We start from the raw sequence: 26,799 nt of genomic DNA, 5'->3' as shown, positions 1-26,799 counted from the left end.
AACTTCCCATCCACACAGTGGCTCCCATCCTCTACCAACAGCAAGCTCATTCCCCAGCTCCCTGCAAAATGTTCAGTCCTGTTCAATGGGTCTTGGTTTTAAAATCTGAGTTTGCAATTTTGCCGAGGAGCCACAGTAACAGTATTTTTTTTTTTTTTTTGCTTGCTCTTGCTAAGCTGGGTTAGTTGTTATTGTTTTCATTGCTGCTACTATTTCGCTTTCCGAGGCTGAAATTCCTGCCTTTGGAGAATTTCTGAGTTCCAAGGAATGCACTGACTTGGGAAAACTCACATACACACACCAAAAGGAGGAACAGCACTGCGTGTTTTGCCAAAAACCATCTAAAATTTCCTGTTTTCCAAGTCTCGCATGTAGCTTTACCTTTTGAGGTCAGGTCTTTCCTGTTCCTGGGAATCTGCAGCTTTCCCTGCCTGCTAGTCTCTTTCTTTAAAGATTACTGAAAGATATCCAATGGATTCTTATAAAAAAAATTAACGCCTTTTAAACACAACTCTTTCTAAGCTAAATTCATTGAATTTGAAACCATTTGCACTCAACTTCCCTTTAAATATTTATCAGTTTACCATAGGAAGAAGAAAAGCTCAAACAAGTTTATAAAAAATTTCATTTTACCCTTAAAAAAAAACAATTTCAGACTTTTAATAGTCCCAAATCATTAAAAGTTTTATTAAACATCTGATATTTAAAAATGACTTAAGTACATAAGAAATTGAATATACACATTTTTATTCTATATGCTCTTCAGCCATATGTGAATGTGGAAATATATAACATGTATATCTATATGTTATGGTATAATATAATATGACAAAATATTATAATGTCATAATAATAGCCCTAAAGGGAAAAACTGCAAATGAGTAGATATTTTTATATTTTTAAGCACACAATTTAATGGTTCCTCAGAGATTAAAAAAAAAATATGTTGATAGTTGCTTCTGAACAGAGGAAAATATGCAAGTACAAACTCTCAATGACATAAAGTTGGATTCTATAGAAACTGCCTAAAAATTTGGTCTCAAATCTATAATCTCCTTACTCTTTCCTTCAAATCTCCAACTTAATACTAATTTTAGTTGAAATATAGCCCTGTGAGCAAGATCATTTACTCTAAAAATTTCCTCCATCAAACTTAAAGTTTAAAATAGAAACTCTGCATACTTAAAAAAAAAATCATCCTGTAATTATTCTAAAACGCTCAAACGTGTCACACATTGTTAAAGCTGCACGGGTACAATGAGCACTCAGTGATCTGGCTACCTCAGCGTGAGATTAAACACAGGAGAGCCAAGAACTCTGACTACAAGCTGGAGTGGCCAGGACTCCTCTCATTCGTATTCTCTCCTTCATGTCTCCTGTATGTGATTCGAAGTGTAAGCTGTAATCGGTTTTTACAGGCACCCCCTATTTATATACACTCATGTTCTTCCAGCTGAGTTTTTAGTCCTAAAGTTTGCATAATGCTGAAGTTAAATTTTTACAAGCTACATTGAAAAGACTTCCTGCCTTAACTTGAAGGAAGATGAAGAGCTGTGTCAAGTGGCGTGACTGGCCAGCAGCCATGTGGTAGGTTCCAGTAGATCAAGGTGTGAGTTGTAGCACTTGAGCGTCAGATTATCTGGTACCTGTGAGCCAGGGGAAAGTTTGTAATGAGAAGATGATTTCTAAAAATACATATCAACTTCACAGAAAACCACCATATTAGAAACTTCATCCTGTTGATGGCAGAAACCTAGAATTTGGAAACTAAACCTTTGTTTAACTTTTGAATGTGACACTTAGGAATTGTGTACACTGATAAATGCAAGTGGACTCCACAGTTCCACAGATACCTGTTCTGGTGCAGTTAAGTTGTTCAGAAGACGACCACAGAGATAGGAAAAATATTCACCTACTGTGATTGGCATTCAGACAGACAGGAGATGAGCCAGTATTTATGACGTGGTCTTCACTAAGGCTTTCTTTCCCAGGAGACATGGAAATTACTTTGTGACTTTTGTCCTCCAAGTTCTGAAGTTTCCATGTGTCATACTTTCCTTCCTGATGAAATCTCAGTCATCATTTGCCTTATAAAAGCCTAGAGAGGTGTCAAAAGAAACAAATGAGATAATGGTTAGGAAACCACTGTTAGAAATACACTATAAATACAATGCTGTCACCGTCTATTTATGAAATGGTAACTAGCAACCACTGGGTACATATGTGTGTGAAATAACAGACTGATGTAACCTTAAACGAGGGTTTCTTTTCAAAATAATGACAACTTTTGATCACTGAAATCACAAAGATATACACACACATACAGAATTAAAATACAATGTTCAGAAACAGGTAAAATCACCACTCTCATATACACATATAAAATGAAGATATGTTTCAAGGTTTATTTAATCCATTGTATGTGAGGGAATCAAGCCAATGTTATAACCCAATCAAAGCAGAATCAAACAGCCCAGAATGTATCTATAGTACAATGAATGTTGAAATCAATTAGAAATGGGGACATAAATGGAGGGGAAGGGATAAGAAAGGAGGGAGCAAGGACATGAATTAAATCACTACTTGAAAGGATAGAATTTTTGTATATGTCAGTTTCCCATAATTTACAAAAAAAAAAATTAGAGAGATAATGCACAGGGTTAGAATCTGATAACCCTAGAAGATTGTGCTCTGGGCACACAAAATTTTCCACTGAGGCACAAAACTTTTTCTGCACACACAAGAACATCGGCTTCTTAGATCAGGGTTTAGTGAAGATTCATTAGGAGACAGACAGCGTCGCCTATTGCTCTGAGGCTGCCTTTGTACTACCCAGCAAGATGAGGAGTTGCTCAACTAGCCCATCTGGCCCACAAAACCTCCAGTGTTGACTATTTGGCCCTTTATAGAAAAATATTTTGCAGATTCATGCTTTGTACCAATATATTACATTCTAAAATTATAATTAATTATGCATTTGCTTCTTCATGGATTAGCATCCAATTAGAGCCTTGGCAGGCCCACAACAAGGGGATCGTCCTTAGCCTTAGTCCTTAGTCTCCAATAGGCCTACAGCTATGACCACCATGAATCATGGGTTTCCCACACAAAACCAGTGGCTACCAACCTGTGGAAATACTCCTTCAACTGTAGAATCTCTACTATGGATTGTGATAAGATCTCTGCTGAACCTAAACCCAGTCAGCCTCCTCTAAGCCTTCTTTCAACTGGACCTTGTCCTTGGACCCTGTCTCAAGAACAAGAATCATGATAAGCTGGTTCAGTAAGAGTCCCCCACTCTTAATATCTGATCACCCTCCATATCTGATCAAATTCCTCACCTCCCCCCATCAGCTCTTAGGCAATATGACCACTATGATCTGCCTTTAGCAAGATTCTTTTTAAATCTGTTTACTCAGAATCCCCCTGCCCCTGATGTTTCCTCATAGTTATTTTCTATCAATGCCCTCCACCATGATCTTTGGCTCAAAATGTCCATTTTTCCTTGCTGTACTTGAAGATGAGCACATCTTTCTCCTGTACTTCAAAACCTCATTGTAGTAGTTCCTTCTTGAATAAAATCTTCCTTATCATATTTAACAAGTGTCAGAATAAAATTTTCTTTAATAATAGGGATGGTCAGGTAATTTATCAACCATAGAATAGCCTAATTTATAGGCTTTCAAGTATATGGAAGGTGTTTAAGCAACTTAATCTCTCTGTTATCTTCATCTCCCTGTATTTTTCATTTTAATAAACTTTATACAAAAGAAGATTGACTCTAAAACCTCTCCAAAAGATCTATTCAGATTATATCATGGAATTCAAAATGATGGTTCTTCAGGTAGCTAAAAGATTATTCTACATTCTTTTGAGATCACTGCTAACCAAATCACTTACTTGCATAAGTCAGGATAAGCTGGTTGTTAAAACAAGAAGACCGCAAATGAATAATACCCTGAATACAGTATAGCAATATAACAAAATTAAGGAAGTGAGTTTATGTACAGCCTACATCTGCACAAAGATCCTGCCATCCTCCCCATTTAGCTTATAAGTTTATCTTATGACCATTCAAAAGCAGTGTGAACGAGTGACTCATGGAAAATTTTGATGGGCTCCATTTGGAAGTAGCTCACATTTCATCTGCTCAGATTCCTTACCTAAAACTCATTAGCTTGCACGCCTTTAACTGCAGGGTGAGTTAGAAAATGTGGTCCTTACCCATCACCACTTCCTAGTTCTGAAACAAGATGAAGCCAGGCCTCGTGACTCCCAAATCTACTTCCAATTTATCCAATAAAGGTCAAGGTTTCAGCAACACAGACTTTTTTATTTTAAAATTAGCAGTGATGATTTTAAAATACAAGTATGCCTGAAGGGGAAAGATAATAATAGGAACATTATTCTCATTATGGTGAAAATAATTTACTCTGGCTACAAATTTTGATTATGGCACCATAGATTTAAAGGAGAAGAAAGAAAGAAGTATTATTCATGGGTCTTTGGACTTCTGCTTATCCTGAGTTGCCTTTCTTTTGGACAACATTTTCAAGGATGTTTATAGAATGAACAGTGTTGAAGGACAGTGATAGTGTCTCCTGCAAGAAAAGGCATTTCCTACAGCCTTGCCAGATGGATAGTAACGCCTTCTGGTGTAAAAGAGCAGGCAGTTATAAAAGATGTGGGATCCCTAATCTTTGTGTTCCACCCTTATAATACAATTCAGTGTGGCTATAAGTATCTCCTGATCCTCTTTGTGCTGTTTCAAATAATATGTGCTTTGAGAAATCAGAACAAGAAAAATGATGATATTTAAGCAACTGTAATTACTGTGAGTTAATAAGTCACCCTTTACCTGATGCAGGATTTCATGTCTTCTTTTTTAAAATTTTTTTTTTAGAGAGAGAGAGAGAGAGAGAATTTTTAATATTTATTTTTTTAGTTTTTGGTGGACACAACATCTTTGTTTGTATGTGGTGCTGAGGATCGAACCCGGGCCTCATGCATGCCAGGCAAGTGCGATACCACTTGAGCCACATCCCCATCCCAGATTTCATATCTTCTGATGGTAACCATGAAACTAACATTTTAGCTTATAATTAAAATGAAATGTCTGATCTTTCATAGATCTTGACAAGAAACTATCACAGAACTAGAAAAAACTGCAACAGAGAGAGTTGGTCTACTTTTTAAATCTTAGAGCTAAACTCAACACATTGTCCTTTGTAGAATGAATAGTATCAATGAATATTTTATTGACACATTTATTTAAGAACCTAGGTCCATCTACTTTGCCTAGGAACATTAAAACATAATGTTGTAAATGTGTTTCTTGCTGTGAGTTTTTATTTTGGACAAAGCCAATTGCAGAAGATTACTCATTGAGACTAATTGTATTAGTAGATGTTTTCCTATAATTTTATTATGTCAGAAACACATTTTATTCCAAGTTGTTTATTAGATGTTAATGAAACTGCAGTTAACTCTGATGTATATTAAGCATGGACATATATTTAAGAAAATATAAAAATCATAGTGTTATTAAAAGTTTGGGATGAGTGCAGGCCTACCTTGCTCCAGAAAGAAGCAAATAGCAGAGCAAGATATATCTTTACTCACCATAACTGTTCAGCCTAATTTTAGGAGAGGAATCAAGATTATAAAACAGGTTCTCAACTTCAATTGTATCAGATATTGATGACATTACATTGTGATAGAACTTTTCTATTAATATTAGAAATAAAAACACAAGCTTTGGGTTGTAAAAAAAAATCAAAAGTTAAGGTCACCAGGTTGGGTATGACAAATGTTATCTCAACAAGGTGACTTTCTTCAAACTCATGGGCTTCTGGTGTGGGAGTAGAGCTGGCTGAGAGTAATAAAAGTAAATAATGGTTTCTTTAAGTCTTGTGGGTTCAGTCAGTTAGTTAAATGGAATCCCTGCTGGGCTTGCTTCCTTGAGAATCTGCTTGATACATGTAAAGACTAGAGAGGTCATTTTTCCATAAGCAGTTTCATTGTTTTGACTTTAATCTGAAGTAAATTATCCTTCTTCAGTAAAAGGGAAGAGGTTTAATCATGCAGAATACTTTTCAAAGTCAGAAATGCAATATTATGCCAGCATATTAAAATCACATTAGGCTCATGTACCTCGGTATATTTGATTATAATATGGCTCTTTCCAGTTTATATAATCTCTAGATAAGACAACTGTGAACTTATTATCAGCTATGAAAACTGAGGAAGCCTGTGTGTGTATTTATAAATCTGAAGCTATTACCTATAAATACCCAAGACCAAAGCATACATCACTCTTCTGATAAACACTCTTGTATAGTATCCAGAATAATGAGAATTCATCATGATGGATTTCTATCAATGTCAGAGAGAATGGAAGTTAGAAATAGAAGGAAGATGTAAAGTCTTTCTGATCTGTTGCCTAATTTTTATCAAGTCTAACGCACTATCTCTGCTTGATTGTACACTCTGTCTAACGCAATGGCTTCTCAACAGACGTGAGAAGTAAGTACTGTAATTACCCCAGTGACAAATGGAAACTGAGACATAGAACAATGAATAAATGTCAGAGACAAGATTAACATCCAAGTATTTCTGCTTCCCCAGCCAACATGGGGCAGGAGAAGAGCAATGGACTACTCTGAACATACAAAACTGTGGCATCTGACAGTATGTCAGAAGGGAGTATGCAGAATAGTGTTTCCAATAATGTTTTTCAGGAATTTAGACTCATAACTATTTGATTTCTCTGGAATAGACATATCTTTCTGACTTATCCATTCAAGATACCAAGTGAAGGAGACAGTAGGTCTTCCAAGGCAACAAAGCCCCAGTTTGGGTATGTATCTGGTATATGGGCTGCAAAGGAAGTCTTATTCTAGGAATTCTCTTAGCATTTCTTTAGGGGTAGTATGGACAAGTGCAGTCTAGACACAATTCATATTTGGGTCGTCTATAGGTTGGTTTTGTACTACTATAATGAAATACCAGAGTTTCGGTAATTCTATAAAGAGAAGAGGCTTATTTCTGCTCATAGCTCTGGAGGCCTAAGATCAAAGGGCTTCATCTAGTAGTGGCCTTTAGAGTCTCAGTCCTGAGACAGTGCCCAGCATCACATGGCAAGAGATGAGGAGCACTCCTGTGCATCACTTCTAGCCTCTCTGTATCTTCCTACAAAGTGACAGGATGCAGTCACGAGGGTTCCAGCCTGATAACATTTTTTGATCATGATTACCTCCCAAACATCTTACCTTCAAACACCAGAGTTGGATTAGGTTTCCACCCTCTTCTTAACCCACAATGGGGATTAAATGTCAATATTTGAACCTTCAACTGATACAATGAAACCATATCCAAACCATGGCAGAGGGGGAACACCGATCTATCTGGAAGTCACATCAAAAGATGACTATTTCCTCGGCATCCAATCCAGTAAGAAATCAAGGAGGTCAGGATGGTGCAGTCAAAGCCATGAGGGCTGCCACCTACAGTGGTTTCAGATGACACCTTCCAGATGAGAGTCATATTTAGCCATGACAGATAGTAAATTTCTCAGTGCATAAATATGCTCAGGAATAATGAAGGACTAACAAGAATGTGGAGGACCAATGGGTTCAGTCCAATCATACATAACATGGTCAATGATAAAGAGAAAAGGATAGGATACAAATTATTTTAACCAATGCAAAAATGCACATTTCTCATCAAGAGTGGAAATAAGAAGGCAATTTGGAAAACATAAACATCTTGTTAAATTAAATCCAGGTGGAATTAGCTCATAAACTTTCAGTTTATAAAAATTAATTGGAAATTGGCTACCAATAAATAGTTGTACTCCAAGGCTTTTAAATTTTACCATAAAGCTGCTTGGTCCTCAGTAAAACAGCTCAACATATTTAAGAGTGACATGCAATGGAGGAATGCTACAGGTGCAGAGTAAAGGACAAACACCATAATCCAAAGGTAGCATGAAGGGGAAACCTGGTTGTTTGGTTAGTGCAGAAAAACTTGTGCACAGGAAAAGGCATATCTCCTACCTAGAGTGCATTTGAGTGTGAGGCTGGGGTGCAGAGGACTGAAGTCAAGGGCAACAAAAATGGCTGTGATGCCTGTGTCATACCTGCAGAGGGATGGATGAGGAGAACCAAGGTGTGCATCTTTATCTATTAGCACATCTTGCTAAGAGCCACAGCCAAGTAATATGATGCATGGCATTTTTGGTTGAAAGGTGACGCCAGCTAGCCATTGAGATGATATGATTATGTTAAGATTTGCATTCATATGGATATTGGACTCCTGCTGTCCACCTCAGCCTGCTGTGGGACTCCTGGAGAGTTCCCATTGGTTGGGGAAGTACAGTAGGAGGGAATTCTGGGGGAGGAGCTTCCTCTGGGGTTTCGGGAGAATGCAGCGTGGGTCATTGGGATTGTTCCCGGGGGCATACAAAGCATTGGCAGCAGTTTCAAAAAGTAAAGTCTGTTCCTGCTTGAGTGGCTCGTGATTTTGTGCCTAGCCAGACTGCGGCAACATCTGATCTCGGAATATGCAGTCATCTGGGGAACGAATCATGGTGTCAAAACCTACAATCCTGTAGGACTCTGCTTCCCCCCAGTCTCAGGCTGACTCCACAGCAAGTCTCACTGGAGCCACACATGTGATAGGAAGGCATGTCCCACAGCAAGAGCCATCTCCTCAACCACCAGGAGCCTCTTAGAAGATGCAGGGCCTCCAGGAAAGGACTCCTGGGCTGCACAGCTTCTCTGTTAATGTAGCTCTCTCACTTTCCTTAAGTCCTCCATTTCTTTAAATGGAAAAAAAAAAGTCTAGTTCAAATGTGTATGGCTGATTTTCCTCTAAGACTATGTGGGAAACCACATCTCTTGACTTTTTATCTGGATACTGCTTACTCCTGCACAGCACATTCTGAGGGTTCCTGCATCATGAACTCCATGTTCAAACCAATTATCTATATATTCTATATATTCTGTGAAAGCCACTTAAAATTCCCCTGCAAGGAGGAAGAAGAAAAACCCTTGAGTTTATTCAGCATTTACTCTGTTTTTCTTTGAAGTATATAGAGTATTTTTAAAAGCTCTGTATTTAAAATTAAGGGAGTACAGAAATCTAAAAACATCCATCTGATGGCACAGAAGTTATGGGGTAAAACTTTGAATCAAGAATGTCAATCATGAAATTCATCTGGAAAAATAAACGACCCAGAATAGCTAAAGCAATCCTTAGCAGTAAGAGTGAAGCAGGTGGCACCGCTACACCAGACCTTAAACTATACTACAGAGCAACAGTAACAAAAACAACATGGTATTGCACTGGTAGACCAATGGTACATAATAGAGGGCACAGAGACTAACCCACAAAATTACAATTATCTTATATTAGACAAAGTTGCCAAAAACATGCATTGGAGAAAAGATAGCCTCCTCAACAAATGGTGCTGGGAAAACTGGAAATCCATATGCAACAAAATGAAATTAAACCCCTATCTCTCACCATGCACAATACTTAACTCAAAGTGAATCAAGGACTTAGGAATAAAACCAGAGACTTTCCATCTAATATAAGAAAAAGTAGGCCCTAATCTTCATCATGTGGAATTAGGCCCCAACTTCCTTAATAAGATTCCTATAGCATAAGAATTAAAACCAAGAATCAATAAATGGGATGGAATCAAATTAAAAAGTTTATTCTCAGCAAAAGAAATAATCTGTGAGGTGAACAGAGAGCCTACATCCTAGGAGCAAATTTTTACCCCTCACACATCATATAGAGCACTAATCTCTGGGGCATATAAAGAACTCAAAAAGCACCCAAAAAACCCAAATAACCCAATCAATAAATGGGCCAAGGACCTGAATAGACACTTCTCAGAAGAGGATATACAATCAATCAACAAATATATGAAAAAATGCTCATCATCTCTAGCAATTAGAGAAATGCAAATCAAAACTATTCTGAGATATCATCTCACTACATTCAGAATGGCAGCCATTATGAAGACAACAATAAGTATTGGTGAGAATGTGGGGAAAAAGGTACACTGATACACTGCTGGTGAGACTGCAAATTGTTGTAGCCAATATGAAAAGCAGTATGGAGATTCCTTGGAAATCTGGGAATGGAACCACCATTTGACCCAGCTATCCCTCTCCTCAGTTTATATCCAAAAGACTTAAAAACAGCATACTACAGGGACACAGCCACATCAATGTTTATAGCAGCACAATTCACAATAGCTAAACTGTGGAGCCAATCTAGGTGCGCTTCAGTGGATGAATGGATGAAAAAAAAAATGTGGCATATATACACAATGGAATTTTACTCAGCAATAAAAGAGAATAAAATCATGGTATTCGCAGGTAAATAGATGGCATTGGAGAAGATAATGCTAAGTGAAGTTACCCAATCCCCAAAAAACAAATGCTGAATGTTTTCTCTGATATAAGGAGGCTGACTCATATTGAGGTAGGGAGGGGGAGCATGGGAGGAATAGAGGAACTCTAGATAGGGCAGAGGGGTGGGAGGGAAAGAGAGGGGGCAGGGAATTAGCAAGGATGATGGAATGTAATAGACATCATTATCCAAAGAATATGTATGAAGAAGGGGTGTCAATATACTTAATAAACAACCAGAGATATGAAAAATTGTGCTGTATACATGTATTAAGAATTGTAATGTATTCTGTCATTTATTTTAAAAAAATCAATAAAAAGGAATGTCAAGTCACTATGAAATGTTTAAATAAGTGATTAATATTTCAAATAACTATTGGAAAGACTGCTACTTTAAATGACAATGTTGTTGGAAGGAGTGTAGACTTTGCCATCTTATGTGGTTTGGCCATCAGACAAAACAGGAGCCATAGGTGTGATGGAGAAGGAAACGCTGGTCAAAGAGAAGCAAAAAATTTTCTAATAACTCTAATTGATCAGCAATAGAACAGACCACCTGTGGTGGGGTCAATCAGATTAGCAGCTCTCAAAGGACGGCAGAAGGCAAATTTTTTACTTCAAGTTATGTTAAGTTAAAAGTACTTTTCAATTATAACATTTTACAATATTTTGATGCACATAGTTCAAAATATCCACACTGTATTATAGTAATAGATATTGCTCTGCTCCTTCTCCTCAAGTAGCATTGCAAAGTGGTTCCACTAAGCAAAAACTAATATGTGTTTCACGGTTCGTTTTTCCCCCTTAGTTTTCAATTTTAAAAAGACAATATGGTAAATTCACCATATTTTAAATAACACTCCAGCAGGGGATAGAGGATTTCAAAATGCATTCATGTTTTTGTACCCAACTGTACACATACTCAGAAAAAAAAAGAATTTACAAAGATTATTAGTGATACGTAAATTCAGGCCAGGTTTTGCTGCCAAACTTATGAATAAAACTTGATTTTCAGATCTGTTTTTGATTTTAGAATTTGCAGATGAGAAACACATATCTTAGCAGTTTAGTACCAAACATTAGCAAACTTTTACCCTGATCTCCCTGGTGGCAAGAAGTATCCTTGGACAAACTAAGAGAGCAGTTTTCTCACATGCAAATGGACCTTAATATACATGTCTCTTCAGAATCCTAAGGTGGGGGCCAAGAGAAATGCCCCCTATAGGAGAGTAAATTTCCAAACCTACACTAGAAATCAAAGGTGTTGTGTTAGCTTCGAGCTCAGAAGGAAGCATTGAATCTTGCTAGAGGATGTGCTTATGCCTTCCTGGAAGAAAACCTCTTTGATGTCACATTTGTATGCTGCTTTGCTTTCAGAGGGACTGTATTCTTTCATTTTCTTAAATTAAATTGAATTACATTGAAGAAAGAGAAATTCAGTTAAGAGATGAAAAGGCGGTGGAGTCATTTGTAAGGCTCCTGCAAATGGAAGGCCCAGAATCTACTTCAGCGATGCTTTAGGGGAAGAGCAGATCTGGCCTTTCCGCTGGAGAGTGGTCATGCTCGGCAGCAGGTGCTTGCATAGTGACCTGGAGGTCACTTCTCTCCCTGGGTTCTTAGCAACCCGAAATTCTGGGCTTTATAGTAGCAGGTGGTAAATTGACAATTCTAATGGTAATAACAATAAAACAAGAATGATAATAATAATGAAATCAAACACCTACCTCACTGGAGTGACTGTCAATTTAACAATATAAATATAGATCTCAAATAGTTGGTGAATACCAAATAGAAATAATGAACTTTGTTCCACATCTGAGAATGTTCTGCTGTACTTGTTTGTGAATTCTTTTCTGAAACAGGATGTTTTTCTTGTTCTATAATTGTTGCCATAGTCAAGGTGGGTTGGGGAGGAATTACTGAATTGAAATAGACTGGTATCCCCTATTGGAAGAAAAGAGCAGTCCTCTCCCCGAGACAACACCTTTTCCTCAAGAGGAAAAGTCGTGTCATTGGTGTGGTTAATCTGGGAGCCGAAATCATGGTAGCTCCCTAGAAACCAGACGTCCCGGCTGGATTAAGCACTCAGCAAAGCAAAGCAGAGCCCAGATGTTATTGCAAGCAAAATCCTATTTTAATCTGCCCTCCTGACTCTTGGAATGTGAAATGCAACTGCACTTTGGAAAGTTCCATCCCTTTGATCTCCCCTCACAGTGGGCTTGTTTTTGAAGCAGAAGCTGCTTACTCTGGGATTTGACATCTTCCAACATAATTTTTTAAGTGAAGTATGCTAAGCATCCTCCCTGATAAGTGAAGAGGTCTTTTCTTTTTTCTTTTTTCTGTTTTCATTCCCTTGGGATTCTGTATTTATATGAGGGCCTGGGAGCCTGGGGAGAATGGGTGGAATGTGTGAGTCTGTAGGCAGTTGAGCATTCCAGTCTGCTGCTTACCAGTTCTGCTAGCATGGGTGGTGGCTCCCTGATGTGATGGGACCATGCACCAGCAAATCACAGATCCTTTGTGCTGATAGTGTCTGTTCTGTTTACAACTCCTTTCAAAACAGCCAGGAAAACTTACCAGGGCAGGTCAAATGCAGGCTCCTTCTGGTCATTGACTCTTTTCCAAAGGGAAGCCTAAGTATGTCCTCTGTGATGAGATCCTAGGCAACCCTCTTCTCCCCAGGGATTAGGACAGTTCTGACTTAGAAATGGCCACTTGGAAACAGGAAGAACCAGAACACCATATTAAAAGAGAAAGGAGGATGAGGCATCTCAGAGATCTATCTGCAGACAGACTGCCTTCAAGCTGAGCTTTTTTTGTAGAGATCTTGGGATTCTTGAAGGTCTGTTGGCGCCTCGTGTGGAGGTTTCTGGAGGAAGAGCAGCTGAGACGTTGCTGTAGCTTGCCAGGGCTCTTTGTTCTTTCAGATCGTGGGTAGTTAATGCGTGTGACCATGCAGTCAGCATTTCCCCTCCCCTTGGGGAGGTTAATCCCACTCTCCACAAAGTGACTCAGTTCATAAGTTTGTGACCTTCTATGGAAAAGTGTTGTTGTTTTGCAGTAGTGATTACTGTAATGACTTCATGCTCCTGTGTGGTAGCTTTCATCTGAGGAACTCGGAGCACCTTCTACACTATAATTAGCTACCCCACTATGTGGCCTTTGCAATTGAATAAATGAGGCACAATCAACGTAGAACTATCTGAATCTTAATGACTCGTACAGTGCCACATAGTGGTTAGTGACAAACCATGAAGCACTGAAGAATATTAATGAGACTCGTCCCTTATTCTACCTGTGGAAAAGAGTAACTTGAAGAAATGTCACTATTTTACTTCTATTTTTTAAAATAGATTTTACTAATGTCCTCACACACACACACACACACACAAAAAAACTAATTTATGGAGTTTCATCCATCTTAAAGTGAAGAAATGGACAAGCAAGGAAAAGTGACAGGAGGAAACTGACTTGGAAGAATGAGAAGATGGACATGTCCTTGGTGAGGTTTGGGAAGTCTTTTTATTTCTCACACTCATTTCTCCATCTATTTACGTGCCTGGGGTCAAGTATACAAAGCACCTTATTCTAGGCCCCAGCTCTGAATCAGGACTTTGGATAGTCCTGTCACTCCCAGGGTGACTTCCAGTTGCGTTTCTCCTTCACTTCCCAAATCTTAGAGTCTTGTGTTCCTTTTAGCTTGAGGTGCACATATTGGATGGCATATTAGGATAAAAATTAAAGTAACTCACCCTAAGTTTGAGGTTGACTTTGAACCTTTGAAGAAGCGGCGTTATAGTTTGAATATGGAGTATACTCCAAAGACTCACTTGTTCAGGGCTGATCCCCAAATGCAGCAATGTTCACAGGTGGGACTCTGGAGAAGTAATTGGATCATGAGGGCTGTGACCTCATCATCAATGGATTAGTGCATTAAATGACTTATATTTGGAGGCATTATTGTGAGGTGGTAAAGTGTAGGACAATGGCATGATTGGAGGAAGTAGGTCACTGGGAGGATGGCCTGGAAGGGGAACCAACTTGTCCCCGACCCCTTGCTCATTCTCAATTTCTGCTTCCCAGTCTCCGTGAGGAAGGAAGAAAGGAGGAAGGAAAAATTTGAAAGAAAGAGAAGGAAGGAAAGCTAGAAACAACAGAGAGAGGAAAGAAAAAGAAAGAAAGGAAGGAGATTGTAATAATAGTAGGGTAGAAAGCATTTCAGAAACCCAATTTGGTCAAGTGGAATTTATCTCTGACATTCACGGAGAGTTCAACATATGCAAATCAATAAATGGGATTTACCACATTAACAGAAAAAGATAAAAATCATGTAATCATCTCCACAGATGCAGAAAAAGCATTGACAACATTTTACACCCTTTACTGTGATAGAGAAATGCACCATATGTCCCAAGTCCACAGCTCACATCATGCTCAGTGGTGAAAATGAGTTCCAAGATTTTCCTCCATGTCAAGGGCAAGGCAAGGATGCCCATTTCTTCTGTTTCCATTCAAGATGGTACTGCAAGTCTTGGCCTGAAAAATTAGACAAACGAAAGTAATGAAAGGAATGTAAATCAGAAAGGAAGAAGTAAAATTACCTGTTTGTAGATGACAAGATATTATATAGAAAATCCCTAAAAACTCTACTGAAAACCTGTTAGAACTAAAAACTGAGTTCAGCAAATTTATACTTATATACAGTAACAATGACCTATCCATAAAAGAAATTCAGAAAATAATCCCATTATAATAGCATCAGAAAGAACAAAATACTTAACATAGAAACTTAGGTGGCAAAAATTGCGTACACTGAAAAACTATAACATTGATAAAAGAAATTGAAGAAGACACAGATAAATTGAAAGATATCTCCCATTTCTAAGTTAGAAAAAATAATATTGTTAATAGGTACATAGTACCCAAAATGATCTACAGATTCAATGTGATCTCTATCAAAATTCCAATGGCATTTTTTATAGAAATAAAAACTCCTAAAATTCATGTGTAACCACAAAAATTCCCTAATAGTTAAAGCAATCTTGAACAAAAAAAGAACAAATCTAAAGTCATTACACATCTTGATTTCAAATTATATTGCAAGCTATAGTAATCAAAGTAATATGATACTGGCAAAAATACACACATAACCAAGGGGACACGATTGGGAGCCCAGAAATAAACCTGGGCATATACAGTCAATTAATTTTGGGCAGGGTGCCTAGAACAGTAAATGAGGAAATGCAGACTCTTCAATAAGTGGTGATAGGAAAACTAGATATTCATGTGCAAAAGAATAAAACCAAACAGTTATCATATAGCACATACAAATCCACTCAAAATGGATTAAAGACTTAAACATAACACATGAAACCACAAAGCTCTAAGCCAAAAACATAGGGATAAAGCTCTTTTACATTGATTCATCTTAGCAATGATTTTTGGATATGATACCAAATCATGAACAATGAATGCAAATATCAACAAATAGAAATACATCAAACTAAAAAACTTTGGTACTGCAAAGGAAATAGCCAACAAAATGGAAAAGCAACCTACAGAATAGAAAAGAAAAACATTTGTAAAATCTACCTGACAAGAGATTAACATGTTTGTTATGGCAGTACTCATGTTACATAAGACACAGAAACCACCTAAATGTTCATGATGGGTGAATGGGTAAAGAAAATGTGGTGTATACACAGAGTGGAATACTATCCAGACTTTATAAAGAAGGAACTCCTGTCTTTTGCAACAACATGGCTAAACACAAGGGACATTATGCTAAGTGAAATAAGCCAAGCACAGAAAGACAAATGCTACATGAAGCTACTTACAGATGAAATCTAAAGTAATGAAACTCACAGAAGCAGAGAGCAGGATGTGGTTGCTAGGAGCTAAGGAATGGGGACAGGGAGATGCGGATCCCCAGGTGCAAAGCTTCACTTATGCAAGATGAATACATATAGTGCTTAGTGCCTGCCACTGGCAGTACTGCGTGAGACCCTGGAAATTACCAAGAGGGTAGAGCTTATGTTAACTGTTCCTACAACAACAACAAAAACTCAGTAATTACAATACAAAGATGGGAGGAAATTACGGGAGGTGACCAGTGCATTTATAGCCTTAGTAGTGACTGTTTCATGGGTATACCTTTAACCCCAAACTCACGCACTGTGTTAAATATGTACAGCTTTTTGCATATAAAGTAATTCAATAAAATGATTTTTTACAAAAGAGAGAAGCTAGGAAAATGAAAAAATAAGGACAAAAGAAGCTCAACTGGGTTGACTTCTCTATTTCTAGTGTAACTAACTTACAGAGCCTTTGTTTAAGTCTCAGTTTCTCAACTAGTAAAATGAAAATGGTATGAGTACTTCATTTCAATGTTGCTTGAAAGATTAAATAAGATGATATACAATTCTTAGCCTAGGTATTGGCATCCAACAATGTTTAACTATTTCTTCCCTTTGCATTTATAGGAATGATAAATATTATAATTACTATTAAGGTCTAGGATACATATTTTCAGATGAATACTATTTAGTTGTGTTTTCCTGAAACAACTAAAAAGAAAGCAATGTCCCAATGTAGCCTTTTAGGAAAAGCAAAGAGGCAGGAAAATGGGAATAGAGTTTAGATTGAGGAACTTTTTTTTTTCTTTTTTTAAAACATTCCTCAACCCCAAACAGATCTAAGGTCATCACTAAAGAATAAAATAGCCTTAAACTAGAGAAATATATTGCAGTAATGGCTCCAGCTCGGAAGCTGGAATTTTACATTATTGACCAAGGGTGATTCTGAGATTGAGGTAGATATTGTCTCATTTTCTCCCTCTCTGTATCTCAGAACTCAGCCCATGTTTCAATGGGTGCTTTATGCAGAGTAATGGATAATGATAAAAGTCATCTAGATTTCTGAATGTCCTAAATAATGTAGCTTTTTTTTTTTTAACCACTTGTAAAGCCTTCTTTGAATAAAAGGATTATCTTCTGTTTGATTTTCCTCCTTAGGTTGTTCATCTGTTTTTGACTCCCTGAATCCCGTGACCTTCCGGGTATGCTATTCTCAGACAGTTGTCCATGAGGGCTGGTGTATCTGACTGAAGATCAGAAGATGACACTGAGAATGTGACATATTATTTTGAATTGAAGGATCGAGACAAGCTAACGCAAGGAAAGCTCTTTAGCTCCCCTGAACTGCCTAAAATAAAGGGCAAATTTTCTCTTTAGGAAAGGAAACTTACATTTATAAAGGAAATTTCCAGTAGTAAAGAGTCTGTACCAGAAAGAGAGCTACTCTGAGACACTCTGTATCACAGGAGAACCATTCCCCAGACACAGGGTCAACTCCACCCGCCTCCATCTTCAGCCCTCTCCTTCCCACGATTGGCCTCCACCACCCCCAGAAGCCCCACACCCCTATTCCTTTCAGTAGCTCAGGGTGATATATGTCTCAATCAGCTGGCTGTTGCTTGAGTCTCAGAATGTGTGTTATTCCTGTGTATTTGCACAAAAGTAAATAATTTTCTCTTGCAAATCTGTCTTATGTCTATTTAATTTTTAAAGATATTTTTAGTTGTAGATGGATATAATACCTGTATTTTATTTTTACATGGTGCCAGAGATCAAACCCAGTGCCTCACACATGCTAGGCAAGTGCCATACCACTGAGCCTGGCCCCTGTCTATTTAATTTTTACACCAGCCACAGATCCTAGAATGTAAAAGGAAACAACTTTTTCCCTCACCTAGAATCCCAACTGCCCATGTTCAGAGCACCGTTATGATTTGACATGAGATATCCCCTGAAAGTTCACGTGTGAGACAATGGAAGAGGCTCGAAAGAGAAATGATTGGGTAAGAGATCCTTAATCCTCTGATGGGATTCAGTGGAAACTGAAGCAGATGGGGTGTGGCTGGAGGAGGTGGGGCAGTGGGGGGGCATGACTCTGGGGTCTATAGGTTGTATCTAGAGAGTGGAGTCTCTCTCTCTGCCTTCTGATCATCATGCGAGCTGCTTCCCCTCGGCCACACTCTGTGCCATGATGTTCAGTCTCACCTCAAGCCCTGAGGAATGGCGCTCAATCTGTGCCCTAAGATCTCTGAATCTGTGAGTCCTAAAATAAAATTGTCCTCCTCTACAATTGTTCTAATCAGATTTTTTAGTCTTAGCAGTGAAAAAGCTGACTAAAACATGCACTGTTACCCAGGGATCCCTTCAGACAAGAGAAATGGCCATTCTGTGTCTATAACTTCTATAACTTCTTCAAGGTTTACCTGCTACTTTAGTTTGAGCTTTACAGGGAGAGGTGTCCTGTGAAACTCAAAGCAAAAATCCAGTCAGTCTCAAGACAATGTATCTACTGAAGCTACTGAACATAAACATCAGGCATTGGGTGGTGATCCATTTGTTAAATTTTGAGTAACTCCCTTGTTTTGCTCCCATTGTAGAGGGTTACAAGCTTGACTTTCCCTTTTAAACAGAAACACCATTTGACCTTGATACCTGAGCTTGCTCAGCAGTCTACCCCAAAGAAATTTTGATCCACATGTTAACATTTCAGTTGCAGAATGCTAAGCCGATCACAGTTTCTGCTGCTGTGCTTGCCTGAAATTGTCAATTATGTCGTCTAAAACGGAAAACCTACCAGTAAACATTTTCCATCAAATGCACTCTATTAGCCTTCTTCATTAAAGTCAATTTTTTTTTCAATTTTAATAATGCCATTATGATCAACAATCAGTTACACTGAGGCTATTTACAACGTTTATGAAATGTTCAAAGCCTGGTCTAATAATGCATTAGCACTTCACCAGCTGGGTCCTGTTGACAGCCACCAATTAATGGGAATACTTCTAATAAACTGCAGAACCTCCTTCTCGTGCCACGTGTAGAAATGGCTATTATGATCTCCACCAAAATACGATACAAAGAAGGCCACAAGTGCAAGTGTAAAATTGGCATGTTGTATTTTACAAACAAGGAAATCCCAGGTTTGAGGAACTGTGTGCTTATTTATCATTAAAATAAAACCAGTCTCATATAACTTGGTTATTTAAAAAGAATGACCTCTTTTACTTACCTGGATAGAGGAGACTAAGAGACAGTGATAGGTCCAGAAGCCATCGCTTCACTTCCCGAAGATCCTCTGTCCCTGCTCATCATTTCTCTCATCTTTTGTGGCCAAGGGGCCACCTCTTCTCCTTAAAAGCCCAGAACATTTTGATGAGATCCAAAGGAAGCCCCACTGTATCAAGGCTTTCATCGAGGGGATCGCCATCTCTGAAACCACACCTGGTCCCCAGGCAGATGGAAACCGGCATCCTGTCTCTGTGGGCACCACAGTGTTGACATTTCAGTGGCTGCAGGTCTCTGTCAGGTTGCTCCTGCTAAAGGTCCCAAAGGATTAAAGAGTCCTGCCATCTTCATCCTCTTTCTCTATCTCAGATCACTCATTTCCATTCAATGAGCTATGACAAGCTCCTCTGAAGTCATTCTTTAATGTTCTCTTCCAACAAGTCTTAAAAGAAGAAGCATTCACCTTCATTGCCGGGAGAGCTCTGGGTTAGGAGTGAGGAAACCTGGGGTCTAAGTCCAACTCCACATTCTAATCTCAGCAAGTCTCACTTTTCTGAGCTATGGAATGGGAATGGAGATACCTTCATGGCCATTCTTATAGAATAGTTGTGAACAGAAAATGTAAAAGTGTACATGAGTGTGCTTTGAAAAAAAGCCAGAAGCCGCTTACTAAATGCAAAGTATTGTGTTTTGAAAAGATCATAAGCCATTTATGAAATGTGAAGTATTGCTTATATTCTGTCTTCCAACTTTTCCTCTCAGAAGTCTCAAATTTTTCATTATGTCCATCTACATCATTTCTTCTTATAAAGAGGTATGTCCAATTTTCTTTCCCTCCAATTCTGAACGATAGATAGAAACTATGGAAGCTAGAACTAGAACAAGAAATTATTTGAAGCAAGTTCCCATAGAACATCACCAACTCAATCAACCCATCCTTGATACTGTCCTTCCACCGTGCAGGCTGATGCCTGATGTGTCAAAAGGGATCATTTATGGGGGCAGACTCACATCAACCAAACGCATAAGGGTTGAAATAGATATTGTGCTATTGCCATAAGTGTCATCTGGGACCAGACATCAGGTCCTCCTGGCCTTGTGCATGGAGAGGCTAATATAGTGAACAGATTGTTTAGTGAACTAAGAATATGAATAAGAAGGAAGAGATGGCTAAACGATAGGTTTGGGTAGGGTAACCTTAAGACCAGGGCAATAATGGAGACATGCCTTCCATAAAATCCATGCTCTCCCCTAGAGATGATGGCCAGCATCCCTGCTGGAACTTTCATAAGATACCGCCACGGTAGACTCTCCATGCTTCTTGTTGGTACATTTTCTTAAGCTACACTTAGGTCTGTTTTTAGGATATGATCTGTCTCTTTAAGGAAGCCCATTAATTAGGGGTTGATTTCTAATTGCAAAATGCCTATTTCCAAATACCAGGGAGAAAATTCAGAATTGTAAGTGACTAGTAATTGATCATAAAATTCCAAGCTCTCAAACACTACTATAAAGATCCGGAAAGAATCACTACATATCTATCAACATGGCCAAAATCCAAAACAATGATACCACTAAATGCCAGGAAAGGCTATGGAGCAGGAGGAACTAGCATTGACTGCTAGTGAGAATGTAATGAAATGATAGGACCACTGTGATAACAGATTGGCAGGTTCTTATAAAACTAAACATACTTTTACTTTATGATCTAGCTATCAAGTTCCTTGGTATCAACCAAATAAGTTGAAAACTTACCCGCCATACAAAACCCCACACCCGGATGTATCTAACAACTTTATTCATAATTGCCAAAGTGTGGAAGCCACCGGGGCATCCCTTCCATGGGTGAATGTGTAAATAAACCATCAAGCCATGAAGAGACGCGGAGTGGTCTTGAATGTGCCTTGCAAAGTGAAAGACAATAGTCTGAAAATGCCATGTCCTCTCGTATCAACCATATGATTCTAGAAAGGGCAAAACTATTGTGACAGTAAAAAGATCCCCAGTTGCCAGGGCTCAGAGGGTGGAAGGAGGGAGGGATGCTGGAGCACAGAGGATCTGCAGGCCAGAGGACCTGTTCCCTATGGCACTTCCATGGGAGACACCTGCCGTTACACACCATTTCAACATGCAACACTGAGAGCGAACCTCGCTGTCAACTACAGACTCTGGGAGGTGAGGATTGTCAAAGCAGTTCACCAGTTAGATTCCAAGCAGCGCTCTGTTGTAGAATGTTGACAAGGAGCAGCTTTGAGTGTGGAGGGAAAGGAGGTGGACAGGAGCTCTCTGCACCTTCTGCTCAATTTCACTCTGTGCCTGAAATTGTTCTAAAAATATAAAACCTTTTTGTAAAAAAAGTAGAAAACAAAGAAACTGGGACATAGTCTTAAAATTCTGACTGAACATTGATTTTATCAGATATCTTTTTTTTTCTTTTCCTGTTTGTATCTCAATGAGGTCAGACAACTGTCATTTGAGGAGGACACATTCTGCTCAGGCCAGTGCCACCCACACCTCCTGCTCCAGGCGGTATCTCACGGTTCACCTGGGCTTCCTTACCCAGGAGAAAACCAACTGGGGAAGAGTTCCAGACACAGTCCAGCCCAGCACACCTGACTCACCAAAGAGTATTTGCTTGTTTTTGACTCCCCCTCTCGGGCAGAGTTGGGAGATTTCCTGGCAGCTTTGCTCAGTTAAATATATTTTTCTGACAACTAGAACTGTATTTTACTGGATTTTTCATCCATAAAATTAAGTGGTTAGACCAGATCATCTCTAAAGGATTTACCAGCTTGAAAGTGGTACGATTCCATCATTTTATGATGTGGTTCTGAGTTTTTCAATTACACTTTGCTCAATACGGATTATCCAGCATCATAGTGACTTGTCACAAGAAAGGTACATTCCATGGGATTCAAGACAAGCTCAGCATCTAAGTTTATTTGCTTTATGGCCAATTTACCCAACATTTCTTTAAAACAAAATCATTTCTGCAAAACATAAGGTAAAGGGAAAACACCTCAACAAAACTTGAAATAAGAAGAACATAGTAGATTACTTTACAAGACATTGTATTTATCTATTCTGAGGAGTTGGTCAAAGGAGCCACAATTTCAGATGCTGAACCATTCTCCAACAACCAGTCTTCTTAGAGCTAATTAACAGATTTGGAGATAAATGGTTGCATGTTGCAATGATATATTACTATTTAATGTCATTAAGTGTTTTCTAATTTTTTCTTCAATTTTTTTTCTCTTTTTATAAACTAAGCAAAATCATACAATTCATTTTCAGTGCATGCCACAGTAAGAAGAAAATGTGACTTAAATAAATCCAGAAATGGGCAGTGGGGGATTCAGACTCTGGCTTCATGGTTCCCAAGCTCAAATAAATTTTAGAATGTCCTGAGATCTTCTAAAGGCCAGGTCTCATCCTATATCAAGAGCCATCTAATGGTGTGGGGTGAAGTTAGGCTGCAGTGGTTCTTAAATATTATGCCGTACTTACCAGCGTTTTATAGGTGAGGACACCAAGGCACAAGGAGGATACTATTCAAAGTCTACACAGCCAGTAAGTGGCATATCTGGACTTCAAATCCAGGAGATCTGACTCCAGACCCTGTGCTGGGTGCAGCATCACACCACACCTGGTACAAATCCAGAAAATCGAAAATTGCAAATTAGCAAAGCACCCAAATCCTACACACTCAGAAAAAGAAGAATTGATAATATTTTGGATTTTATCATTCTTGAGTAAATTTTCCATGTAGAAGGCCTTCCTTAGATTGTAACATATTATGTTAACTTTAGTTGGGTGTAATTTTGCAGCACCATTCTAAATGAAAGCACCACTTTTGATTGTATGTCGTTGGGGTTCTCAAATATTTCTTCAAATTGTTTGACACATGCCAATTTGAAAATGAAGAGTCTACTACTCCTCCTCTGGGGTGTGAGCTGGACTTAGTGAATCCCTTCCAAGGAATATAGTCTGTTGGAAGGTGTGTGAGTTTCAAGATTGGATCCCATAGGGCCAGCAAAGGCTTTCTCCTCACCCTCTCATCACCCACCGTGGGGAAAGTCCCAAGGACACTCACACAGCCCTGTGGAGAAGTCTGCATGGCCACCCGACAACCCACAGCCCCACCTGCCTCTGTGTGGACCAACTGAGCAAATTTGTCAGTGAATGGCAGCTTCAGCCCAGCTTTTGGGTGACTTCAGCCCAGCTGGCATCTTGGTTGAAGCTTCATGAGGAATTCTCAGCTGAAACCAAGGAGGCAAATTGTTCCCAGAATCCTCAGCTTCCAAAAGTGGGTGGAGAGTAAATGTCAATTGTTTAATTAAGCAATTGAATTTGTAGTAATTTGTTACAGCAGCCATAGAAAACTAATATACTCCCTAACATATTTTAAAACTTTATTGTGTTCAACTTTGAGAAGCAAAATGGAGATGGCTCAATATATCATGACTGACAAATTATCTTGATTGCTCGAATACTCGAAACTTCTCTTCCACTAAGCTGCCTAGATCACTTTCCATCTTGTACCTAATCATTCTCTCCGTTGTGTGTCTATAGTAACATATCTCTGACCTTATTAAAACTTTTGTTCTTCTTTGTTTTGATTCTTGAAGGTTATTTTTAATTCTAAGACTCCTCTTCAGCAACTGGCTGTTGTGAATAATAAGACAAGCCCGAACTTAAAATAAAACTTTTGCCTTATAAAACTGCATTGCAGGAAGAGAGAGGATAAATATCCAGTTTGGAAAGCTCCACATGCTTCTCTTCACTAGACACATCACAGCCTTTGTTTTATACATGAGCACAGCCCAGGAGCCCTTCCAAGATGCCCTGTGGCCAGTAGAGGAGAAATAGAGATAAAAGCTCATGACCCACAGCAGGAGAGGGGAATCAGATCCATACCCATCAAAAGGGCTGCTCTCAGGAAACTTATCACATATTTAAAAGGAAGCTCAATGTCTGATCAGAAAAACATAAAGGAATACTTTCGCTGAAATTTCAACAGTATTCTACAATGGGGCTATATAGTTTTGGAGTAATAAAACAATCTTGCTGATAAAAGACTGCTTTGTACCAAAATAGGAGAGAGAAATTTATTATGGAACAACTTGTTACTAAAACTCACTGCATGTAAGATAGCATGAGGGACCCCAATGTTTAGTCAGAATTGTATCCAACTGTATGCAGTACAGTGGAAGAAAGAACAATTAAAACTTTTCACATAAAAACAAATGCCACATGTTCTCACTCTACTAGGAAGCTAAAAACGTTCAAAGAAGAGAGTAGAAAAGAAGCGGGGAAGGAAGTTGGAACAGGATTCCAAAGTACAGGCAGAGAGAGGCAAAATGAGCGCCAGTGTCCTGCACTACAGTGGGGAGAATGCAGCCTATAGCCTGTTCTATATTTTATGAAGAACTAAAGAGAACAGGTTGAAGGTCCCAAACAGAAACAAATGACAAGGACATGGGCATGCATCTCATTTGGCCATTAGACACTGCATACATTTTCTGAATTATCACTCCCCATAAATATGCACAATTATGATGTGTCTAATCAAAAGAAAAATTCAATTTGAAAACGACAACAGTAAAATCTGGCTGTATTCACTTGAGAGGCAAAAGGATGACCTCCAAATGGTTTCCTCCTGAGGAACACTGGAGCACATTCCTGAGGTCCACGGTGCTTTCTATGGGGCACAGACCTGCACGGTAAACCCAGAGGTGGGCTCCTGGGACCTGTGATGTTTTCAGGAGGCAGGCCACAGCAGGCTGAGACGGCCACTTAGAGTTGTGGTCCTGCAGCCTGACTGCGCAAGTGTGGGCTTTTTGATACTGACTGGTAACACACTCTTCTCTCTCCAGATTCATGTCATCATCCAGTTTAAATGAGCCAAATGCTTGATTTAAATAATCAACAATGAAAATTTGAGTGTTAAAAGCCACCCATAATTCCTGAATTTCTTGTTGATTTCTAAATAACTATCCCCTGAGAAGGACTTTGTTGGCAATTCAATAATCAAGCCTGTATTCTTCTTGAGAAGAACTTTAGAATGACCTCTATTTAATAGTAGCCTGAGTTCAATTTTAATTAGGCTATAAGTGATAAATATTAGCTAATAGACTTTGGGGTGAATACTTAATCTGTGAAAGACTGCAATGTACTAACAATTTATATGAACAAACTGGTAGATTCAATAAAGCCTTCGTTAAAACAATCCCTCCTAACCTAATTGCTAAGAATTTAAGATCTCTACAAAACTGTCATTTGAAAAAAAACAATTGTCTGATTTTTCTGTAGAATTCATTCCCATCTCAATAGCTAGAATAAAGAAAATGTTTTATCTTGGTACGTGGGTTCAAGCAACTATTTTGTTAAAACATAATTTTAAAAAATGGAATTAGATTATGTATTTTAGCATTTTGTGGGACCTGAGCATGTTTCTGTTGCACTATTATTTAAAAGAAGTTACATTTTATTTATTTGTCTAATAAATAAGAAGTGCTACAATTTCGAGTCTAATTATTTTTTAACAGCTTTATGGAGAGCTAATTTACATGCCATAAAATTCTCCCATTTTCATCGTACAATTCATTGATTTTTTAGTAAATTTGCAGAGTTGTGAAACCATGACCTAAATCCAATCATAGAACCACAAAAGAATCCAACTGGCAATTCACAGTCATTCATCAGGCCCGTCCCCAACCTCATGCAACCAAGGATCTATTTTCCATCTGTATCTATACACCTTATTTTAGCTATATTTAAGGGTGTCTTATACTATGTGGTCTTTCGTGACTGGATACTTTTACTTAACATGATATTTCAAAGTTCTTTCAAATTGTTGCATATAATAGTCATTCACTTCTTACTGTTGAATAATATTCCACTGCATGGATCAGGCACACTTCATTTACCTAATCATCAGTAGTCGGACATTTGGGTTGTTCCCACTTTGGGGCCATTATGAAGAAACTCTCTATAAACGTTTACATGTGAGTCTCTATATGAACATGTACTTTTATTTCTCTTGAGTAGATTCCTTGTTTATAACTGTAAAGCTTATGGTCAATTTGTATTTAACTTTTTATGAGCAATGTACATACTGAGAGGAATATAAATTATACTGTCCAACTGTTCTAAATATATTCCTATCAGTAAGGTATGAAGGTTCTTTGCATGTTCACTAATATTTGTTGTTTGCCTTTTTGATGATAGTCATTCTGGTGGGGATGGAGTATGGAATTCCACTGTGGTGTTCATTTTAATTTCTCTAATGA

Source organism: Ictidomys tridecemlineatus, chromosome 10 (genome assembly GCF_052094955.1).
Source record: "Ictidomys tridecemlineatus isolate mIctTri1 chromosome 10, mIctTri1.hap1, whole genome shotgun sequence".
Classification (NCBI taxonomy): domain Eukaryota; kingdom Metazoa; phylum Chordata; class Mammalia; order Rodentia; family Sciuridae; genus Ictidomys; species Ictidomys tridecemlineatus.
The sequence above is the reverse complement of the archived record's forward strand: the minus strand, read 5'-3'. Positions refer to the sequence as shown.